Source organism: Myodes glareolus, chromosome 12, assembly GCF_982192425.1.
Source record: "Myodes glareolus chromosome 12, mMyoGla1.1, whole genome shotgun sequence".
NCBI classification, from domain to species: domain Eukaryota; kingdom Metazoa; phylum Chordata; class Mammalia; order Rodentia; family Cricetidae; genus Myodes; species Myodes glareolus.
In genome coordinates this window covers 12776861-12786683 of record NC_142037.1, presented here as the reverse complement: position 1 = coordinate 12786683, position 9823 = coordinate 12776861, and the positions used below count along the sequence as shown (strand labels likewise).

Sequence of the window (9823 nt, the reverse complement as noted above, 5' to 3'; positions counted from 1 at the left end):
TAGAGGGCATAGACGTGTGTGTGTGTGTGTGTGTGAGAGAGAGAGAGAGAGAGAGAGAGAGAGAGAGAGAGAGAGAGAGAGATGGTGTCTGTGTGTGTGACATGATCTCATGTAATCTAGGCCTCAAACTTACTATGTAACTGAGGCTGACCTTGAACTCCCACCTGTTGGCACTACAGATGGGTACCACCCCTCCTAGCTTAATTTTATTTTATGTGGAATCTTCTCTTTATTTTTCACCTTTCCCACCTTGAATGTGCAATCATTTCTGATCAGAATCATACACTCCTGTTTTCTAATGCCCTTCACAGTTAACCCTGCATGTCTGGGGTTCTCACCAGTCTTCATTTCTCAGGAAATGAGGAAGGCTGGAGTTTAGACATATCCAGAACATTTCAAGCTAGTAGAGATGAAAACAAGTCTGAATGGGGTAGGAATATCCCAAGAGTACAAAGCTATAATGTGTCACTGGTCTAACCTGGGAACTATACCTTCTGTGGCCCTCAAATCCTGCCCTGACCTTTATCTGCCAGAGGACCCTGCCAGTGATGGCCGTGTTTACTCTCCCCCTTGAAAGTGCAGTAATGGAAAAGCAGAGGTCGCAGCAGCACAGCGTGGACAAGGCAGCTATGGGGAAAATCGCGCTGCAGCTCAAGGCCGCGCTGGAGACCATCACCAACCTTCGCCAGTGGGTGAGGACTTCAAGTGGTATCTGAAGATGAAGTGGCAATATATCTGACTTATGGACAGTGTGGTGTTGAAAGGAGGCCGTGGCAGTGCCTCCAGGGTCCAGAAGTGCAAACTGTGCGCACGGGAAAACTCCACTGAAATTTTGAGCAGCACCATCAAGTCTTACAATGCTGAAGAGAATGAGAAGTTCAAGACAATTGACTTCCAGCCCCAGGCTGGGTGTGCTGCCAAAGGTGTGGAGTCAGGGACAGTCTTCAGAGATGTCAATCTGCAAGAAAAGGACTGGATAGACTATGGCAGAAAGGCTCGGGAGTCTGTGGGGGGTCTTCGAGGTCATCCATCCGTTTGTGAAGTGCTGAACTGTGTTCCTACAAACCTGCCTGGAAGAACTGAGAGGAGGAAAAAGGCCCTGAGCAGCAAATCCCACAGAGGCTTCTCATCGCGATCTCCTAGCACCTGTGCACGCCGGGGTTTGTCACTGTTCTGGGTCCCACCAATAAAGCCCCACTGGGGTGTGAAGGTAGTGTGTGCAGTACTCCCTCCACGAATAAGAACAGACTCTGGAGGTCTCTGCTTTCTCATGCCTACTCTGCGCCTCATCCGGTTCGCAAAATACACAGGATGACGCAGCTTATAAAGGCTCCCCAGCTCTTGGGAAATAGGCAGGTCCACCTACAAGCTCAAAGGCTTGAAGGCCAAGTGGCACCAAGGGCAGAGAAGCCTGTGGAGTGATGCTGTGAGCCCAGCAGCTCCAAACGAAATCACGCCCTGATCGCCATGGCTCTCCAGTAAACCCAGGCATCTGTTAGCTGCTCACTTCACCCCAGACCTCACTCCTGGAATTTACCCTTCCACTCCACACTCCTGGCTGATGGCTAGCCTCTTCACTTGCTGTGATAGAGCCCTTCCTGTCACAGTCAACATGGGAGCTCTTCCTCAGGTGGAATCAGCCTCTATGACCCCTGAAGCACCGCTCGCTGGTCCTGGCTTATCCCCGTGGCCCCTATCTGTTCCTTCCACTTCCAGACAGCTCTTTGGAGTGAAGACAGCATCATGGCCTGCTGAGTCTCTTGGAACCAAAGATTCCCCGCACAGCAGAGTTGGTCAGTGTAGTACTAGGCCATGAGGATACTGTGCCTTCATACTTGGGAACCCACTATTTGGAAAACCTGCTACACAGGCTATATTTCTCCAATATTCTACTGGAGCAAAAACAAAGATTTTATTTAAAAAAAAAAGCAGTACATGGCTGTTTCTAAACCAATGAGGGCAATTCCGCTGGAACTGGTCATCTCAGAAGCAGACAAGCATAGAGGCCTGCAATATAAGTGCTTAGCAGCATAGCCAGACTTTCAGTCACTGGGTTGGAGGCCGCCTCACCCTTTGAAAGTCATGGGTTGTAGCATCAATCCGAGGAGAAAGCATATACTCAAGCAAGCAAGTGATGACCTTCCAGAGAAAGAAAATGATGGTTGGACACGGTGAAAATTCCTTGCAAGGCAATAGTGCTGGACAGAAGTGGGACCCTGCAACTCTTCCCTAAGGAGTAAGACTCCTGTCAAAAAACAGCCACATGGAAAGTGACCACTAAGGACCCAAGTGGCGGGTTATGCATATACAAACAAAATCATAGCTCACAGTCATGCAAGATTTGCAAAGTTCTACAAAATGGGATGTCTTGGTGGTATAAAAACTGAATTTCAGCTTTTAAACAGAATGAGTTGTCAAGACAAAAGGCACCCTTGAAATCTGATCTCTGCTTACCTGGTGTTGCTTGGCTCGTGGGACCAGTGCTGGGCATGGAGGGAATCCCTCAGACCACTGGTCAGCCGCATGGCCCCACAGGTCAACTCAGTTCCAGGAGAGAACACTGTTCTCTACAGAGATGGGCACAGTTTACCTTTGACAAGAGCAGGGCTGATTAGGAGACATCCTCCCTCTCTGGGCACTGCTGTGGCTCCCTTCACACAGGTGCCACAGACAACTCTGGATCATAAACATTGGGACATTGGGACTTATGAGCCAGATACTGAAGGCGACCAGATCTGGGCAGGACAAATACACCCACTGTGCTGCGGTCTTGTAAGCCCCATAGTATGGCACTCGGCCCGCTGGAGCGAGTCCTGAAAATTAATCCTCAGTATGATAGATAAGATGTGACTAAGGATACTGTTTAGGGAAGGGGTCAGGGCTGGGATGTAGTGTAGTTGGTATAATCCTTGCCCAGTGTGCCCAAAGCCCTAGGTTCAATCTAAATAAAGCAGATACGATGGTTTAGACCTATAAACCCAATATATGTTCGTCATTGGTTACTGTGGTAGTTTGAATGCATTTGACCCTCATAATCTCATAGGGAGTGGCACTATTAGGAGGCGTGGCCTTGTTGGAGGAAGTGTAGTCTTGTTAGAGGAGGCTTTAATCCAGACTTTGAGGCTGGAGGGTACATCTTTAATCTGGGCCACACCTTCTGTTGGAAGTGTGTCACTGTGGGAACGAGGTTTGAGGTCTTTTTCTCAAATTTCACTCCGTGTGACAGTCAGTCGACTTCCGGTTGCCTGCAAGTTGTCGGACCCTCGTCTATTTCTCTAGCACCATGCCCTCCTGCATGCCGTCATGCTCCACCATGATGGACTGAATCTCTGAACTGTAAATGAGCCCCCTCGATTAAATGTTTCCTTTATAAGAGTTGTCATGGTCATGGCATCTCTTCACAGCAGTCAAAACCCAAAGTAAGACAGCTGTACAGAGTTGCAGGCTAGCCTCAGCTACATGAGACTCTTTCAAAGAGTAAACTGAGGCTCTAGGGAGATGGCTCAGTCCATAAAAGTACTCGAATTGAAAGCATACAGATACTAAGATCCCCTGCATGCACAGAAAAAGCCAGCAGCAGTGATGTATGTCTGCATTTTCTTCAGTAGAATCTCAAGCTCAGGAGAGCCAGCAGGCACTCAACAAACACCTCCATGCCAGGTGAGGAACCCGGAGTTAGATCGGACCCTGGCCCCCCCAGGTCAGAGCTCAGGTACAAGAATGGCAGGAAGGCTGTCTCTGGTCTTCTCCCATTTGTATTGAAGATAGAATGGAGACAGAGCTGTCTCGTACGGGCCACATACAAACAAGCCCATGCACACGCATGCACGCACGCACGCACACACATCTAGGAAAAGCAGCTCCATCACTTGCTTACAACCAAATTATCCCATTTCCTGACCTTAAAAAAGAACAGCGGGTTTCCTTAGAAGATTTCAAACCTTATTAGCCACAGTGGGGAACGATGCTTTAATGGGGCTATGATGGTCTCAGCCTCGGGTGTCTGTGTACGCTGCCGTATTACTTAGCAACACCGTGGCCGTTTAGGTTTAATTTCCTAGCTTGCCTGATAAGGAGACTGCAAATGTAATTTGTGAGGCTGCAAGCTGGGCAAACTTGCAGGGCTATTAGATGAGTCACTGGGTGAGCCAGGCGACTGTGCCCGGCTCTGTGGAAGAAGAGAGATGAGCTCCGATCTGCCAGGGCTGATACCGCTGAGGCAGACACAATTTTCCAGGTGTCTAGGAGCCTGCTTCCCTCCCTCCCCTCCTGCTTGCTGGGCTGGTGCCATCATTCATTAAGGAAAGCGTCGTTCAGCTCTCAAATCCTGTTACAATGATCTTCTAGCTCTCCGGATTCTGCCTGAATGCTCAAAGCTTGGTGAGATGAAGCAGCAAAGGTAATGGCCACAGCAAGAAGGATAAATGGCTGGAAGAGCCGCAACAGCAATATTTTAAGCACTTGGTAAACACCGCATTGTGCTTTACGGAAATGATCTCTGTTATGCCCAGAAAGTAGGCATCACTGTTACTCTGTTTTCCACTGAGGAAGACAGGGCTCAGAGGGTGGCCACCAGCTGTAAGACAACAGCGGGCTGGGGACACGGCCACTCTCTGAACAGAGCATGGCCTGCGAAGGACCCAGCTGTCATTCAGCCCCTACCAGCACAACCGTGCTTCTCACTGTGCTCCGAGGAGAAGGAAACCCAAGTTTTTATAGAAATTTATATGAGCTGGCTAATTCAGTTATTTGATAATACCTTGAAAACCAAACTTAACTGGTCTGCCAACCAGAATCAGCGGCTCCCCACCCCGGGGGATTGGCTACCTATTTACAATCTTCTCATTAGAACAAGCAAGGGTGCTCATCAAAAGACCCACTTCCAGGAGTGGCTGGTGTCCCAGGCCTTTTAACGTCCTCCCTCAGTGTGGCACTGCCCTCCCATTTGCTTCCGCCAAGGGGTCTCCCCTCACAGCCCACCCTCACACTGTCTCCAGATGCTGTCCACTCCACCTTTAACACCTAACCAGGTCAGTCTGTTTCTCACATCTCCAGCGCCACTACCCTGGTTCAAGGCACCAGGCCACCAGCTAGGCCCCTACTTTCTGTTTCTTACCAGAACAGCCCAAGTGTCCCTGTTGAACCTGTTTAGTCCAAATTCTCTGCTCAGTGTGATTTAGTGGTTCCCATCCTGCTGAGAGAAAGTCGGCATGCTAAATGACCACAAGGCCCCTCCTGGTCCCACCCCACCTGCGGAGATTCATCTTCCCTGCACCCCAGGTATGTTACTTCCTCTTGACGGTTGTCATTCACCCAGTGAGTGCCAGCCTCAGGCCCGAGACCCTCACTAAGCCCCCGAAACCTTTGTCTATGTATCCTCTGGGCTCTGTTCAGTCTCCACCAAGCTAGAGACAGTTTCCTGGACAACTTAAGGAAGCAGCAGTCTCCCACCTTATCCCCCTCATTCCTCACTACTGCCTGCCTCCTCTACCGGCTCCATTATCTGCCCTCCAAGTGGAGCACAAAAGCAGGGAGTGTGATCTCTTCTCTGTGCGCCTGGTGTCGGAAAGCAGGCCTGGTGCCTACAACTGTTCATTAGATGTCTGTTAAATAAATAAGAGAGACTGTTCCCGCGGGAGGTCCTGTTAATACTCTCTGAGTACAGCATATGCACTGGCCTCATCTTGGCCTCTTCACCCATACGGACCAGAGACAGGGGAGGCCTATCCTCTGCCTATCACCACCACCTCCACCACAGTCCCCACGTAATGGAAGAAACTCAGTGTGTTGCCTGACTGATCACTGGCTGGAAAAGGACAAGGAACTTCTGAGTCACCGGTCACTTGTGATCTGTGTGTGCCTTGCCCTGGATGAACTAAGAAGCATGAATAAGCAGTCATGACGCTGCTTAATTTCATAATTAGCCATGATGAGATATGGAGGTTTGTGTGAGGGTAGAACATTCTAAGCCTTGATTACAAAACTAGATAAAGAGCGTTGCTCATTTATCCATAGAGTCTGCGTGTGTACTTGTTGACCTCATCTTTGCACTATTTCTTCTTTGAACACTTACATCAGCTGGGGTTTGCATGCGAATGGACCCCATAGAATCATACATTTAAATACTTGGTCCCCAGTTGATGAAACTGTTTGGGAAAGATTAGGAGACTGGCCGTGTTGGGGAGATGCATTGCTGGGGGCTGGCCTTGCCATTCCCAGTGTGCTCTCTGCCTCCAACTGCTCCTGCCACCACGCCTGTGCTCCGTCATCATGGACTCTAACCCTCTATAATCACAAGCCAAATCAAACACTTCCTTTATGAGTTGCCTTAATCATGGTGATTTATTACAATAGAAAGTAGCTAATGCATATATCCCAGGAAGGTAGCTGCAGTTCAATGTTTCTGTCAAAGAAACATTAAGGGTTGATCAAAGACAGAAAGACAGAAAGTTGGAAGCGACAAGCTACAAATGTCTTGTCACTCTTGGATCCAGCAGCAGTTTGGTGGGGCGTTCATTTTCATGGATTTTTAAATTTTCCTACCACATTCGCCTGTTTCATCCCTTGGAGGTCAGAAAAGAAACTTGATTTAACTTTAATCTCCTTAAACTTTAAACTCGTTTTGTGACCTAACCTAGGTTCTAGCCTGAGGTGCTATCCTTGTTCACATGACAAGAAATTGTATTTTGTGAGACACCAGATTTTCATCAGAAATATAGGAAGGAGCGAAATGATAATTTCAAAATGCTAGGAAAAAACCTGTCGGCATAAGAATGTTATGCACAGAAAAAAAAATATTCTACAAAAATGAGAGGCGGCTGGGGAGATGAGTCAGTGGATAAGGGGCTTGCTACACCAGCATGAGGACCCCAGTTCAGATTCTCAATACGCACAGTGGTACACATCTGTGATCCCAGCTTTGGGGAGACAGGTGGAGCCCATGAGTTCTCTGTCCAGCCAGCCTAGCCAGACTGGAGACCCCAGGTTCAGTGAGAGACCCCACCTCAAAAACTAAGGCGGAAAATAATCGATGGAAACACTTGAAGTCAACCTACGGTCTCCACATGCACACAGGACCCCCAGGAACACATGCATATAGCACACACACACGTGCGCGCACATACACACACACACACACACACACACACACACACACGCACACACACAAGATGGAGACTTCCCTAGACAAACAAAACTAAAGTTCGTCACCACCAGATCTGCCCTGGAACCTAGAGTCAAAAAGGAGTTCTTCAGTTGAAATGAAAGGGTGTAAGTCAGTAACACAGTTGCATGGGAAAGTACTAAACACACTGATACAGGAAAATATGTAGCCACATATAAAACATGGTATCACAGTAATGGGAGTGAGGACATCACTGTTTGATGCATAATAAACATTAAAATTCAAAAATATGAAAAATAGCTATAGCCAAAGTATGTTAAAAGATGCATAGTATGAATAGATGTAAAACTGCTAAATCAATAAAATATATCATTTTGCCGGTGCTTGTAGCTACACTGTCACTAGTTGACAGTATACTGTTAATATATTTTATGTGTGTATCAAGAAAATACCTGTAGACGTTATACAAAAGAGAAAAGACGTGAAGCTTATTGTTTTAGCTCTCCGGAGGGACATTGCTTCAAATTATAGCATTGCATTTCTCCTTTGGTCCCTAAAGTCACATTTGCATCTCATGATGCAACATACATTTAGTCCGTCTATAAGAGTTCCTGGAGTCCTTAACAGCCCAATACTGTTCAAAAGCCCAAAGTCTCTTTTGAGGTTTAATGCAATCTATTAGCTGTGAGCAATTTCAGAAATAAATTATGGAGCTAAAAAAGATGGTTCTGCAGTTAAGAACGCCATCTACTCTTCCAGAGGATCTGGGTTCTATTCCCAGCAACCCAGCAATGATATGGTGGGTCACAACCACCTATAACTTCAATTTCAGGGTATCTGACAACCTCTTCTAGTCTCCATGTGCTCTGTATACATGTGGTGTATAAACTTTTGGGAAAAATACCCATATACTTTTCTTCTACTCTTAAAAAAGTAAGAACATAAATTACATACTTCCTATATACAATGACACAGATATGCTAATCCATTACCTCCTAATTCCGTCTCAGTCAGGTTCTTAGGCTGCTGGCAGGATGCAACCACACAAATGGCCTCTCGCCCAGTTCCTGACGGAATCCTTGCTCTCCTCTATAATCTTATGGGCTGGGCCTCCACTGCCCACATTTCTCTCGGCTCTGGTGTTCCAGCCCCCTGTGAGCATGGCCTGTTAAGGTCTGCTTCAGTGATATAGGACTCCTCAAGCCCAGAGTTCCAAACTCTACCACTTTCCCCTTCAGTTAGTTCTGAAGGCCTAAGAACCACGGGGGCTAGTAAGCAACGGCCCGGTCCAGGCACTGCTTTTTCTGTATTTCTTACTTCTCTCTTTGCTTGACCAGAAGTCACTTAAGGGAAGACAGACTTCCTTGGGCTCACGGTTTAAGAAGGAATGTAGTTCATTGAGGCAGGGAAGACAACTGTGAGAGTCACATGGCACCCACAGGCTGGAAGCAGAGAGATCAAGGCTGGTTTGGGTCACTTTCCTGTTTTTATTCTGTCTGAGACCCCAGCCCCACTTCCAAAGTGCGACTCTGTTTAGCTAAATCTTTCTAGAAATAGCTCCACAGGAACATTCAGAGGTATGTTTCCATGGAAATTCTAAATTTTGTCAAATTGACAATAAAAATAATCATCACAGCATGTATAACTTTCAAAGGTCCACTCCCAGTAACCTAATTGACCAGCCAAGCCCCAGTCCAAAGGCTCCATAGTCTTTAAAGGATCACCACAGGCGGGTGACTCAAAAGATGAGCCTGTGGCGGGGGGGTAGGGGGTATTCCAAATTTAAATTGTAGCAGAGAGGTCAGAATATGATGGTGGGGAATTTTTCATGTAATTATAGAGGAACGGAAGGCCTATGACCTGCTCTCCAAAACCTCCACACACCAGTGATACAACTACTCTGAGGGGTTGAGAGCCAGGCTAGGAGACAAAAGGGCACGTCCCAGCTTAAGTAGGCAACAAGCAAAGGAGGCTAATCTCCTCTTCTTCCTCTCAGTGAATTAGATGATAACCCAAACACAGTGAAGAAGAAAATTTACTCATTTAGTCCACCAACGCAAACATCTCACAGACATACCCAAAACCAAAGTTTATCGTGAGCATCCTATGACCCACTGAAATTGGCACAGAAAATTAATCACCATGTACATGAGTGTTAAAGCATCCAAAAATACAAAACACACAAAGGGAGAAGTCAGAGAAAAGGACCATCAGATGAATATAAGACAGTTAAGAGGACAGCAATAGCAAATCCTTCCTCATCGATAATTATCTTAAATGCAAGTGGATTAAACTCTACAGTAAAAAGACACAATGTGGCGGAATGAATGAAAACAAGATCCAATTACAGACTGTCTACAAGACACTCGCCTTCGACTTCAAGGCTCAGAAGTGTAGCAAAGGCAATAGCAATGCAGTTTATCACAATAAGAACCTTTGTTAAAGAGAAGAAAGATGGGGTCAGGAAAATGTCTGTGACCAAGACAATTGCCAAGAAGCCTAATGACCTGAGGACTCCGGTGGCAGAAAGAGACAAGTGTGTTCTAAAATTGTCCTCTAACCTCTACACACATGCCACAAAGTGCACACACACACCTCTACCCACGCATAATAAGTAAATGTAGTAATTTGTTGTTTGAGACACGGTTTCTCTGTGTAGCCTTAATTGTCCTAGAACTTGCTCTGTAGACCAGCCTGGCC

The 9823-nt window shown here is 46.8% G+C and overlaps 1 pseudogene; it reads left to right on the top strand.

The window, feature by feature from the left end:
- The first annotated feature begins 629 nt into the window (after window positions 1-629).
- Window positions 630-1049, top strand: LOC125397604 (CXXC motif containing zinc binding protein pseudogene; annotated as a pseudogene).
- Window positions 1050-9823: the final 8774 nt, after the last annotated feature.